Source organism: Bombus terrestris, chromosome 10, assembly GCF_910591885.1.
Source record: "Bombus terrestris chromosome 10, iyBomTerr1.2, whole genome shotgun sequence".
NCBI classification, from domain to species: domain Eukaryota; kingdom Metazoa; phylum Arthropoda; class Insecta; order Hymenoptera; family Apidae; genus Bombus; species Bombus terrestris.
This window is the reverse complement of record NC_063278.1, coordinates 3,730,415-3,745,487: the sequence shown is the minus strand read 5'-3', so window position 1 is coordinate 3,745,487 and position 15,073 is coordinate 3,730,415. Positions and strand designations below refer to the sequence as shown.

Genomic DNA, 15,073 nt, shown 5'->3' with positions numbered 1-15,073 from the left:
GTCTCCGTTTGATATTATCTTCTTGCTGATCGCACCACGACGATTACCGGCACACGCTGTATGAAGCGAAGTGCCGTCCCCCCCAAAAAAAGAAACGCCTGATTTCTCAATTTTCAACCGGGTCCAGACTCACGACCGCCCATTTGTAGTCGTTTATGGCAAGGCACTATGAATCGTCGGCGTCTACCTACTAATTACTAATTAGCAATTAGATCCGAGCGTGCGCGAGCTGCTTTTCTAGGACAGCAGCTCGCTGAAATCATCGCGTTCCAACTTAATCGTCGTTCGTGCTAGAAGCTTGACGACCCCCTCCGCCCCTCCGTGTGTGCCGCGACGCGAGCGCGTTGTCCGCTTTATTAATAATAATTACGGCTTTTCCGAGATTTCTGTCCGGTTTTCCTCGTCCCTAAGTCAATCTCGAAGGCGGCCGCGAGCTTTTAAAGGAAATTGGCGCTCGTTAACAAGCCACGTTGCATAGCCAGTGGCTGGGTAATAGGTGGAAGCTGCTTTAGGGCAGAATTCAACGGCGGAAAGTGATAAAAGTGATCCTGCGAACGTGTTGTAATAACGCCAGCTCCTAATTATTCGACTATCTGACTAAAGACAGAGGTGGTTTCTTTTTGGTTTGGTTTCTCGGCTACGTGCTTTGCTAAATAATCGAGCTTAATCGTTAATAGGCGATCGTTTCGTCCAATTTCTTTTTGTTTTTTAATTATTTAATTCGTACTTTACAATTTGTCCAGCTGGACGTTCGGTAAATTTTTCTAACTTTTCGTCCAATTGAACGAGGCACTCGACGTTACGAGATTACATCTGTTTGATCGTAGGTAGCCAGAAATTTGTTTAATCGTAAAATAAACGAGCTTTGCGCATTCGATGTGCGATAGTTGGTTATATCGGAATTAAATTCGTTTGATCGTAATTGGAGATGGAATTGGCGAAACTAGCTCGGTAAATTTATGGTTATTTGCGTCGTTCCGCTTAATTTAGAGCGAGTTGAGAAAAAGTATCGGCTCGTACGCCTCTCCGCATTCGGATATCTTTATCGTATCAAATATCGATCATGAAATATCTTTATAACGACGTAATGTACCATTACGATTTATATCGATACTTGTGTTCTTAGCGACTTTTAACACAAAGAAATAGCATCGAAGTAAAAGAAGCAGTAATGAATTGAAACGTCAACTTAAATGGTACCAGCATTTCGTTTCGCAAACCCATCACCGTAAACCTAGTTACATATCCATACTAAATACAAGGTGTCTCATAATATACGACATCCAGTGGAATTTAAAATTCAGCGCTCGCACACAACATCCTATATCTCAGCTTGTTTTCGAGTTATAGTTAGAGGGAATTTTATGTTCCAACGAGCCATATCTGGTTACCGATGCATTCTAGCATTCGAAATGATCACGTTGAGCTCGATGCGAGTCAATAAACGTCCCGTCAACATCTTATTCTCTTACTCTGGCAATTACTCGTTGCTCCCTCAATCTGTTATTCTAATTCGCTGGAAGCCATGTTCAACTGTGCGGTATCACTCGAGCCTAGAACTTCATTCGTCGAAAGAGTCATTGCAACACGACGAAACTCGCCACAACTCGTAGCACCAACCACGTGAAACAAGACGTACGCACTACCGTCGATGATTATGCGAAACGGCGACTTCAGAACTCGACGGACGTTGCTTTGATACGCGTAAATTCAAATTACGTAAAATCATATGTACAACGACTCGCCAAAGTATTCCGACACCTGTGAACACTCGCATATTTGCGCGAAATATTTCGAAATTTCGTTAGTATCGTAACGACAACCAACTATCGCGATGCTGTTGGGGAAATTTCAAACGATTCTGAACGTGTACACAGAAGTTACATTTAGTGCAAATATATATATCTTTTACAAAGTTCGCAAAAGTATTTTAACAGGTCATCATTCTCTATATTAACCAGTTGGTCGTTTTCCACGAGTATACTCGTCACGAAGAAATGACGATAGTCTGTATTACGACGAGCGTTGTCGATAATAAAATTAAAAAATAAAACAGTTTCGTTACAACAGCCACACATACTCTGTGTTTGACGAGTATACTCGTCGTCGCTTACTTTTTTGCGACAAACTTTAGCCACACGCTTTTCAAAGAAGTCGCAACAGCTAACTGGTTAATAAGTCTCAGCATTCGACGAAATCGCCCCCAACACTTAGGTGTGACTATTCATACTTCTTCTTTTGTAATCCTTTTATTAAATATAGGTTCGCAGTAAATGTCTTGCAACCTGTATGCATATTATCAGATTGCGTTTCAACTTTACCCTTTCACTCTCGCTAAACGTTACGTTCAAAGTCAAAGTTCGTAAGAAAGCGTTAAGTCAGATATCTCTAAGTTTCCAGTAAAAACCGTCAAGCTTTCCAAAAGGAAACACGATAGAAACTCGTCAATTTCCCGCGTCCTGTAGACTATAAACGCACAGTGGAGATATTTCCACGAGCCAGGCGTGCGTGTTTCCTCGGTGAAATTTCTTAAGCTTGTCCGACTTGTAGCAGATAACGCGAAACGCTTAAACGTCCCGCGTCGAGACAGATAACGAGAAACCTCCTGAATGTCGGAGACGCGCATAAATAACGCGGGACGTTCGAAACATCGGGTGGATAGATAGCGGAAACGTTTTGTGCGTCAGCGTTTTAATAGGTGGATAAATTCTCCTCGACGATCGATAAAGCTTCACCACTGTTTAAGAGTTCGACGTCTCGTCAGCTTCGGACGGACAGGCTGGAATCAATAAAGGTTCGAACGAATTTGTCACTGACTCGAATCGAGGAATATTTCTGAAAAAAGAATCGGAGATCGTCGATCGGAACGGGAAGAGAATGTGAAAGCGTGGCATATTTTACAAGTACCTGTATATGAAATTCCAAAGTTAAAAGAAACGTTACATTATCGATTAGAGAAACCGGTTGCAATTTTTCTTTTTTTTAAATTATATTTCGTAGAATTACGTATAGTCTGGAGATTATTCGCTCGGTTAGGAAGGTAGGAAAAATCGATCAAAAACAAGAAACGAGACAATGAAAGAGACGTTGTAATATCTTCTCCGACATCAAGTCGTATCAAGTATTTTCTTTTACCATTGTTAATTTTACCAAGTATTGTGATAGAAATTTGGCCAGCGTTTTTAAACTTCCAGCAATTTTTTAATATTTTTGTTGAAATGGTCATCGCTTCTAAGGAAACTCTACATCTGGTCTTTTTAGTTTTCTCAAGCACCGACGCCATCGACAGCGTATAGACAAAAGATTGGGACGAAGGCAGACCATAAACAGTAGACAGGCAACGATGGCTTCGGGGTTTTCAGTTATAGGGTAACACTGTTAGCGTGCGGATCCGGACCAGCTCAAATTATGTTCCTACTTGTATTAAAATATATTTTCTACCTTAAAATTTATCCACGCGTTTCTCTGTTTATACATCTAATAACCTCAACAATTTTTACGGCACGTTTAACCTCCTTAAATAAAAATGATTTTTTCATCCATTGCATCATAGCTTATGGAAAGGATCGTGTAAAGGGACCAATCGATATCGTACAATAGAAGAAGATAAAGTAACTGTTAATTTGAAAGTCTTAGAATATCAGATTGAAGATATCTACTCGGAGCATCTACAGACAAACTACGAATGAAAATGGCCAAAACTCTATTCCTCTTCTAGCCTTGCCGCAAATATGCCGAAAAAGGCCAATGGAAACTAACGATGCGAACACCATATACATTTGATACGAATATCTATGGTGGCTGTTAAGTGGGCGACAATCTTTATACGTTTGTAGCTCCGTGCCGCGAGAACGGTTAGAATCGATTGGAACACGTATTTACGTGTCGTGTAGCTGGCAAGCACGCAGACAAAAACTGCGGCTGTTGCGCGAATCGGTGCATTAGCGCGTATCACCATGCACGAGCTCGTAAGCGTACCGATCCAATTAGCTTTCTCGTTGGACGGCATTCTCAAAATTTATCCACCTCGGTTAATTAATTGCTGGACGCGCAGCAGCACGTTGGTTCGTCGTAATTCTGCTGATAACCTGGAAATATCTAGCAGTGGCAAAGTGAAGCGATAAAGTATTCTCATATAGTGGTGTTTCTTTTTGTCGCATTTTTATCGTCGTCGATCGCGAAAGTTCAACGTTCAGGGTAAATTATCCAATCGTCGTATCGATGGAAGATGATTAGTAATTGAGATTTATTTGAATAATTGACAAATACAAGAAGATATCAGGTCGTCCGAAAAGTTTCTTTCGTTTCATAAGGTGATAATAGATAAGCAACAATTTTTGTTTTATATTTAGGTATGATCCACTTTCTATTCTATTTCTATTATTACGTCCGTGCGTAATTCAATAAATTAATACAAAAGAAAAAACATTGCGCGTCTGTTAGTTTCTTATAAAAGGAAAGAAACTTTTCGGACAAGCTAATATATATACCGCGTCAAGAGTCAAATCTCGATCTATTCGACGCAAATCACTGTGAAATAGCAGTTTCGTTTCTTGCATTATCGTTTTTGCTGCGGTGTTGGATCGTTTTTCACCACGAGACGAGAATACGCGAATTTGCAGTAACTGGAACGCGATCGCGGAAGTATCGATAGCTTTTGCTAATTGAATGATCGCGTAAAAAGCAAATGGAATCGTTGCCTGTGATTCAACGTGTTCGTGTTTGATGCGGCGTTTCGATTGTGAAACGAGGAAGAGATTTTGCTCGGCAAACGAATTATGTATCGCTTGCGTTAAACTCGCTTTCGGTTACCCGGTTCCGCACGTAACGATTTTTCAACGGGTTCGAATGGAAGAGCCGCGAGAGAAATTTGTACCATTTTCTGATATTATCGTGAAAGTCCCGATCGAGAATTCCTTTTCCATTAGATCGACGCACAATGAAATTTCGATTAAATAAATTGCCACCATCGATTGTTACAAATTGTTTAGCAAGCTGTGCGTATTAAAATTTTAATGTAAATTCCACGTAATTGAAGTTTCTCTTTCAATGAATTTTTTCTTTCAATGAAACTTCTCGCGCTAAACCGTAGAGTTGCGAAGATCGTGCGTTTTACGTAGGAGAAAACAATTTCAGAAATTTTATTGCTATTTATTTTTCAATTAGTCTCTCTCTCCCTCCGAGTTGGGACGAACTTTCAATTACATTTCTCTTCCGTTTACACTCGTCGCCTACTTTTCCAATCGCCAAATTCAACATATTTCCTACTTGAGATTTACACTGAAAGCTTGCTTAAGAGTTGAACTTGACTTTAAAATATACCCGTTGTATTCCTTCTTCTCTTTATGCCTTTACTGTCTCGCAAATTTCATAAATTTCTTTTTCTCTTTCAGACGAGGTGTTTTGGAGCTGACACATTCTTCTGTTCCTGCCACTGGGGTACGTAACTTCGACGACGAATATCCAAAACTTCTTTCTACCCGACTTTATGCTCTGCGATCTTTGTACTTTTATAGCGTCGACTTAAATTTACAACATCGATAAGGGATATAAATTTCTTTTAGACTGACCAGCAGTTACACGGGATTAGACGTTTTCCGGAAATAAACATAAAAGTACAGACGTAATTTCTTTTCATTTCGATTCCTCTTGTGGTTTTTTAATTTTCTAGCTGAAAAGAAACCTGCCGAAAGAGGCAAATCTTCCCTCTGAACGCCAAATTTAGCGTATTTCTTTAAAAAATAAACCCGATCCCAAAGTACAAATTCTCTAGCTTCCAAAATATTTCTTAACCATTGGCATGACTTTTACGAACGGCGAAGTCGAAAGACTCGCAGACAATATGCAATAAACGATAAAAAAATTGAAATAAAAAGATTACGTTTCCACTTCGAGACTATCCTGTTTACGTCTCGAAAAGATGCACATAATCGGCTGTTAGTCTAAAAAGGATTGATAGAAATCACTCGGTTCTATTACCGTTACGCGAGAACCTCTCCTTGACTTACGATATTTAACCATTGTTAAAGGCACGATTTTCTCATTCGTTACGTTCTTCCTGCGCATCTTGGAGATTAAAAAATTCCATCCACGTAACACGACTGGCCTAATACACCGTTTCGTCTTACATCAGGCTGCTCCCAAACGCTAAAAATCTCTCGTCTCTTTGCATTTCGTCGTGCGCCTCTAACAGCATACTCGAACCGTTCGATCGCTGCGATCGGTCGCAATTGCGTAACAGCAAGGCGCGTACCGTTCGCGTAGCCGATCAAAACACGCATCAAAATACCTTGCCAAGCGGTAGGCGTGCGCTTACGCTTGTTCCTCTTCGAGGTGGCCTGCCACGAAGCACGTTCAGTAGCTCCTCCGAGTATCTGTTGCAAACTACCGGTGCAGCTGCGCGCCATGGTTCCCTCCTATCCGATGGTACCGATATTTATACGTGTATCTAGGTGCTCGTGTACTTGCCAGTTGCTTCACGCGATACCGTGCTAGATTTACCAGCGTTCGGCCTGCATACGGGCGGCTCTGTTCGCCAGCCAGCTTCGCTAGTAAATACTCGTTTCACGAGCGTGCTCGTGCTTCTATATAACGTACATGCAGGCCTATATAATGTTAATACCTGTTGCTTGTCGACACAGCCGTGTATACACACCCACGAGTCAGTGGAGGAAGAACGCGCGAACGCGGATCGATTGCTCAATATTTTCGGTCGTGGAGAATTATTTCGCGTCGTAGGATACTTTTTCACGTCGTTGTTACGAGATAATTCGTGGCGAGCTTGGTTCGACCATATTTTCCCGCTGCCGTTTCGCCCAGGCTCGTTGGAATGAAAAACGATCGGTAACCAGGTCGAGTGACACGATGACGGAGAGTCATCGGTCAGGATGAAATCCGGCAGCGCGTTGGTGTTTTTTAAGGGAGACGTTTAATGCCGAAACGCTGGAGGAAAGAGCGGTCAAGATGTCCAATTGGTAATTTTTCGTGTCTGATCGTTCAAATTTCACTTATTTATAAGAACTGATTTTGAGAGATTTGACAGCGAGAAGACGAACTTCTTTTACGTTGTATCCTTTTCGAGACGCGAGTCGATTACCAATGTCGCGTCGTTTCGTCTATGGTGTCACGGAAGAGTAAAAAGAGAACAAAATGACGTGTGTGCTAACGGATAAACCAGTAACTCATTGAGTTTGTACAGTTGTTTCGTGTCGACAGATACACCTGCGTATGTGGAGATTGGTACGACGTTGACGATATCGGCTAAAGATTGATCGAGGTGGTTGGCACGTGGATTAATAGAGATTGATCGGAGTAATACAGTTGGAATGAACTTTGAAGTTGATTCGTTCCTCAAACTTGTTTCTATATGTCTGAGTTGTTGGCAAACGTACCCAGCGTTGAGCAAACATCGGTAGATTTTCCAGATGTATCTCGAATTCCGAACGTATTATTACACCAAATGTGAATATCCTGTTCTATTTATCGTCCAATAGGTGTATGAATGAATAAACTTGGTGGCATTTAATCAATGAAAGTTTGATCAACGTTCTGTCTTTCTAGATCTTTTAATATCTCAGAGCCGAGAATTCCGAAACATTTCACAGATATTCTTCACGCAGATCTGGTTATCTTAAGGATCTGGGTATGCTTCCAGTCATTGATTGACACTTTATCTGGCTATCTATCGTTTCTAACGTGTAAAAGGCATTTGTCTACCTATTAAGCGCAATGCAAGAGGCGAAGCAGGACTTATCGAGATTTATCGGGGTATCGTGAATTTGCAGCGCTGTCATTCGCGAATTCGACACGATAAAAATAAAATGATATAAAGACCAAGGATCTTTTTAGACAAGTTTCTGTTATTCGAGACATGTTGATTCGAGTGGAACAGCAATGACCCGTCAGGGCAAGTCAAGAACCGTATGGAATGACTAGCGGAGTCGCGATCGATTACGTGTAAATACTAAGTAGCTTGTCATTCGAATTATTTCACGACTTTTTGCTAGTCAGAAATCATGTTTCATTATATTTGACTTTCCTCTTTTCCACCCTGTTTCACTTTACTTTTTCCAAGTAAACTAAATATCTTCCTCTATTTATTTTGTTTCTTCCTTGTCACGTGCTTACGATCGACCAAATGTTTCTGGATCAGACAGTTCTTTTAATCGTTTTAAACATGTTTTCATTAGCACGAGTGATAATAAGATTATTCTCTCGAAACACACGACAAATATTATCACTTTCGTGCAAGATCTGTGTATTTACAAACCAGGAATATTTCCTTCGTTTCTCTACGAGCTGATCTCTTTGACGCTGGTCCTCGCTTCACGTCGAAGTACAGGGAACGCGTTAATCTCTCCATCTCGCACCTCGCGAGCGTAGGTCGAATCATTATGCAACCGACCGCTCCGTGGGCCGCGATTTCGAGCAACCTGTTTACGATCGCACAGTCGCCGCAACGTAGCTGACAAATCTTTCTGAAATATTGGGAATATTCGCTCGTCTATCTACCAGTTACGAGAGAAATTCTATTCTCGGTCAAGTTTCATTTTCTATCTTAAGAATCCCTTCTTACAGTTTCACAAATTTTCCAACAAAATTTCCACGCAGAGGATGAATCACGCCACGCGACAAATTACGCTGTATCCTCGGTGGAACTCGATTTATCAGAACTGATGCCCGATTTATCGAATAGCATTCCCAAATTTCTATTACTCGACTGCAGACCATACGAATAAATATTTTTACCTTGCCATATAGAGAGTTTACCTTAGTCTTTCCACGACTGAGAGTTTCAAAGCGGATCTGCACATCCCGAGCGAACAAATAAATAAAAGAAACCGGTATACCCAGTGTAAAAGAAGAAATGGCCAGACGCAGCAAGTTATATCGACAAACCGCTGAAGGATCGCCCCAACAAACTGACCACAAAACTGCTGGACACCGCAGAAGAATACGAAAGATTAAAGAGACATCACACTTTACGTCTACATCTACTTCGTATACGTCACTGAGTGTAAGCTACCACAGCCTGTGCTGATTCCTCGCTGTAGACACGACAGACCGCGTATACCCGAATTCAAATAAAAGAAGAAAGAAGTCTTCCTACGTAATAACGTACTTTTATATCGATAACGATGCAATTTCAAATACAGTATAAAATTAATCCATGTAAAAATTAACTTGGATTGTACGGACGAATAAACAACGAAGATGTTATTATTCTGTTGAACAAATTATCCGAATGCGCCGGATAAATGGACGTTGGCTATCGTAATTTGATCACTGAATTTCTCAATACAAATCACGATCGTCCTATCTCGAACGTTCCCTCGCAAACTACAGAAAATTCTGCCAAAGTTGCCTAACTCTCTTAAACGATATGGCAACGTTATCTTAAAAATTCTAAATTACCAAGCGTGTGGCTTTTTTCAAATTCCCGATCCTCCTACAAAAAGACGGACAAAGATCCGTAAAGAAACGGTGAAAGAGATTGCAGAGCACAGTGTGGAGGAACTGAAGAGGCGTAAAGACGCTAGAAGACGAACCACGGGCAAATGACAAATTGTAGTCTATTTACCGCGCGTCGTTCAGCACGAAACATCTCGGACACGCTTCGATCCGCGTGGATCCGGTCGTATACACGCGGTAAAACGAGGTACATACTACGTATATACCGTGTCCAGCGGATATTTAGTTGTACACACAAAGGTTTACAGGTTGGCGGTAGAATCGGTGGGGATAAATCGCGTGGACGTCGAATGCAACGGCCAACGAAAGCTCGCTCGTTCCTCGAGAACTGCTCGAGGAATCATGAGCCGCGCGCTGACGTAGGATCATTTATTTGGAGGACACGGTTTGTCGAGCGCGGCGAGGGGATGCTCGATAAACTGCGTTATTTATTGCGCTCCTAAAGCGCAACTCGTTTGATTATTTTTTTGCGCGACCGAGTCTCCGCTCCGGGAAAAACTGTTTCGCCGCGGCCACGATGATTTATGGGGAACGATGCACGGGACCGAGTAAGGCCTCCTTCTTTCCTCGGCAATCAGTTTCGGGAAGCTTGTCGGAACGCTCCGTTACGCCAGCGCTTTCTTCCGTGAACTGATTCCACGGATTAGAATTCTTCTTGGTTTCTGATAAACCGCTGACGATCAGCGAATTTCAAATACAATGCGAGAGCAGGATTCTCTACGAGGAAAATGAGAAATGTCTGTACACGCATTCATCGATCGTATTAAATATTCTATCTACAGTGTGTTCGGTATTTGTTGATTTGTGACTTGTTAAAAAAAAAAAACGATACAAGAAGACAAATTTTCAACAAGGAAACATTCTACGAAAGAGTATCTGGTCTCCTGGCAGAACGGATAAAAAGTTTCCTCTAAACTCGTAAAAATATTGTCGTCGTTCGTTAAAGTGATAATATCAAAAAATGTCACGAAAACCAGCGAATATATCGATGAATCGTCCAGTGCATTTCGATGTAACTGTTGGTCAATTATTATCTGTCCTATTCGCCAGACATCGTTGTTCGTCGTTTATTTCGCTCTCCGATTCTTTTTCCTTTTCTTTTTTTCTTCAACTTCTCGAACTCGAATATACTAAAAGACCATGAGAACTATCTGAAAAAATTCATCACTGAAGAAAACGGAAACTTCTTCGTTTAAAAAGCGTTAACGGAATGTCAATTCTATAAGAATATATTTGCTTGTACATCTTTGTCGAATTTAGCAACGAACTTTCCAATACATTCCTCCAAAATTACGTCATATTCATACCGTCCAGTCATCGATCATGTCAAAGCTCTCAAACACACGACGCACTGACGACAAGCTAAATTTCTTTCCTCTTCAACATCCGATCAAACATCGTCCTACACGCGAAGCCATACTATCCGTGGCAAGGCGCACGAGCGTTCGATGCGTTTCATCCGCCACTATTTCCATATTCGTACGGGAAACTATTTTTCTCTGCTCTCTCCCTCTCTCTCTCTTTCTCCTAAGCTGGTGCGTATACATCGTGGAAAGATTACCGTGTCTCGTTGTAGGCGTTTCAGTACGTAGACGTCTCAGTACGTAGACGTAGCGCATCTGGGATCGGTGTCCTCTAACGGGACGCGATGCAAATTTCAGCCAAAGCCAAGGGTATAGATTCCTGTTGCACGTGCCTGCGGAACTTGTAACGACCTCCAGCTCGGGGGTGTTCCGTGGAAATCGATTCGAGTACGAGTACGTTGCCGACTCTTGCTAATCCAGCGGAGAAATTTGTAATGTTGACGGTACAAGTGTGGAGTTTGCGAAGTTGATACGGACGTAAGATTTGCGGAGGTTGAGAAGGATGAGTGGGTTTTGGGTTTTTACAGACGGCGGAACGAGGACGATATCAGAATCGGTTAATCCTCTCGAAAGAAGAAGAAAGAAAAAGAAGAAAAAATGCTGTACAATTCTCTGGATATATCGAGTGTGTCGTGTTTGCTGAACTAAAATTAGATTGGCCAAGTGGCTCGCGAAAGAACGCTTATCGTAGAACGGTCTGAGTATCGTTGAAATTATCGAAACGAGAAGCGTAATATGTAATTCGTTACAACGTGCGCGTTCGTTAATAAATATCCATCGACGAATATTTTGACGTGGCGAGAAGTAACTGCCAAGTGGCTGTTGCTTCTTTTGAATTATCCGAAGAGATAAACGTGACATACTGCTTTGGCTGGATGTAGCGTAGTAATGGTAGAACGCTATCGTAATACTAAGGGTGTACGTAAAGAAATATTATATCACCTAATTACTATATGTACCGTGTAAACCACAGAACGTTTAAAATCCTGAAGAACTCAGAAACCTGTTGCTTGGAAATTCGAAACGACGAAATCTTCAAATACCTGGTATTTCGCAAACGTCTTCAAACATCAGCAAACCACACCCACGAGCAGACATGTACCGAGGAAACCGCCGAAGGAACGTATCCTTCGGCCGGCTTCTCAAATCACATCAGCATCCACACTTTCTAGAGACTGTTCCTGGTAGAAACCCTGCAGCCCATAGATTGCTCTTTCAACCGCAGACTGCCCCATAGATTCAGCTGTACACAAGGCCAGTCCAATTTAAATTTGTCCAGAAGCGAAAGGAAATCTCGGTGTTGTGTTTTAACGGGATCGAATGCAAAACAGCCACGTTCCAGGCTCAAACGCGTTGCACACCTCCTGGCTTCTGATAAATTTTCTGTTTCTCCTCTCGAGTTTCACCATTGCCCGCCCCTCTGTTCTTCTCTGTTTCTCCACGCACCCATACGTTTCTCCGTGTTTCTCTCCTTCTCTTCGATTTTTGTTTTCTTCCTTCCAGCTTTTTCTTCGCCAGCGTTAACGTGAAAACGTAGAACCGACGATAATACGACGGCGGGACATAAACCTGGCAAAAGATCGAGACATCGCCACGCTGAAAATGTGTAACACGAGGCTCGGAGAAATGTTGGCCGTTCCGCGGTTTCCAGCCAAATCGTTCCATATCTGGTCGCCTGTTCTCTCTCGTAACGGGATCTCTCGCTACGGCTGCGTTCGCCTATTTTCCATGAATCTCGCGATACCGATCCCCAGGAACGCTGCGTGCGCAATGCATAATGCACGCGCAGTTAGATCACTCGGATCGATTGCGTTCGCGGGTAAATTAGGATTAGCAGAGGTAAACGCGTCGATGCATAAATCGTGATACAGGTTTTTGGTGCATGCAGCTTGGGCAGGAAAGTGTGGGAATCGAGAGTAGGTTCTTGTTGTCATTCTTTTTCTCCTTTTCGATCTGATACCTATGACTGCTACAGTGTATCCTACACACGCACTATTGTTGCATACCACTTAATACGTACAGATGAATAAATAAGTTTCGGATCGGCGGCATTAATTCGCACACCTGTAAACACGCGGCGTCTCTGTATCCTTTGAAATGGCACACTTACGTTCACCTATTTTCCATGAAATCCACGTTACCGATCCCCCTGATGCTGTACGTATACGCTGCAATGCATAATGCACCATGTCAGATGACTCTGATAGATCACTTGTAGATAATTCAGCTCGGTGCATGTACAATGTACCTTCGATGTTCTAACCGTGATTGTCGATGAAAATCACGAACGAGAGAACAGGAAAATTTCTTTGCGCGTGAGTAGGTCGAAATCGTAGAATTGTATACACAGAAAGAGACACAGAGAAACGGGGAAAAGGAGAGAGGAGCATACGCTATCAGAGAAATAGAAATTTACGTCGAAGCTGGTTTTTCTTCGCGTGCTGATAGCTTGGAAAAACTGAGATTCTAACGTTCGTGTAGATATAGTCTGTCGAGGCAAATAGAAAATTTAGCATATACTCGTTGGCAACGATCGTGATCGGCAGTTCTTGCTACTTCCAAGAGCACGGCATTCGTTAGGATTTTTACAATGTGCCGTTCTACGGTAATGGAAGTAGAATGTTGAAAGTATCTTAGCTTGAACTTTTAAGTATAGAAATTTATGTGTCTCGCAACGTACTAAAGAACGTCAAACGAATTCTTTTTGCTATAGCTTTCTCGAGCTTCGGACATATTTGGAGGTGCACGTAGAGAAACGTGCGTGTAAACAGAATCTTTATTCGAACCGAGAATTTGGAAAATTAATCGAAGAAAGTTTAAGAGACCATAGGATACACGTACGTTGTGCGATGCAACTGTAAAACTGACCGTTTATTTTGAGAACGGTATTTTTGGCAAAAGTTGAGAAAACGACAGATTTACGTTATAGATTTAGTGTCATTTTTTTTATTATCATCGACATCGGAGAAGTAGAACGGTATCAGTGTTGGACGCGTATATTTTTTGTTCATAAACGATTGATAATTTACGTGTGAAAATATTTGCCCGTTTGAATCGATGGAAAGCTTCGTTAATAAATGAAATTACGTAACCGTTTATTTCGAAAAGTTCGCTTCCTGTAATCCGTAGCCTGTCCAAACAGTCGACACAACGATAATGAAATACAAATGACAGCGAACGTAATCCTATCCTCTCTATCTCACGCGATATTGCACGTGCGGGCGTGAACAAGTTGTTTAAATGCGATTCAGTGATATACTCGTAAATTATTATTACACTTATCAGTCTTATCAAATTGATAATAACTTTACGTTTATATATGATTGTTGGCGAAATGCAAATTTAAGATGGAGGAAAATACGAGGATCTCGTCGCTAATTGCAAAGTAACTGTGTAACGCTTGCAAAGCGATAAACAGTTTGCTTTATTTCGCTTTATCGCTGAGAAATTCAACTCATCGATACTTAACGCTTAAACGCGATACTTAAACTTTAGAATAAGCTTCGACAAAATCTGCCCATACGTTTGCCACGTCCAGATACATCGGATTATTGTCCCGAATGTGATTATTTGCCGAAAGAACGACGTTGCTAACGAATTACTATAATGAAAATACACGTGCACAAGGTAATAAAATATAAGGATATGATGCAGTTATTGCCCTACATACCTCGTCTATATCACGAGCCTTTCAAAACACCTCCACATAACGATCCGAAATGAAAAATATGTAGAATGTTCCTAACATTAATCTTACAGGCCTATCGTTGTAAGTACCAAACAAGTAAATTAAATATCGAAATGAAGTAACAGTATCTTGTCCGCCCTGTTCTTATTTCTGAACAAAAGTCGATTAAAGCATAAAACATGCATTCTAAATAATCGTACGATTCATTAATTTCGAAAGTGGCGCGAGTCCATTCGTGACTCACGAAGAAAGGTATTGGTCTAATTAATTCTCAAAAAATGAAAAGAAAAAGAAGCTGTTCGTACGATGAATCTACCGTCTGTTTAAACCAAACCAAGTATTCGATAAACCGGTATCTCAAGGCAGAGAAGAATGAACTTGCAGCAACTTCGAAATAAACGGTCCGAACATACAAAGTAATAACCAATTGTAACGAATAAATTTATAAAATATAAACGACAAACGATGATCTCCCTCGAGATTCGAATTCAGCGAAGAAAGCACATTCGAGGAAACCTCGTTCGAAAGAAGGAAACGAGGCCTTTCATGG

General features: G+C 41.4%; 1 protein-coding gene across 1 annotated transcript in view; it reads left to right on the top strand.

Moving 5' to 3' along the window:
• The window catches only part of LOC100644771 (protein sister of odd and bowel), a 91,706-nt gene that overhangs the window by 48,602 nt on the left and 28,031 nt on the right, over positions 1-15,073 (top strand). Inside the window, exon 2 of the mRNA XM_048409483.1 lies at positions 5,394-5,439. The gene's annotated coding sequence lies outside the window, so the exon portion shown is untranslated. The remainder of the gene's footprint in view (positions 1-5,393; positions 5,440-15,073) is intronic.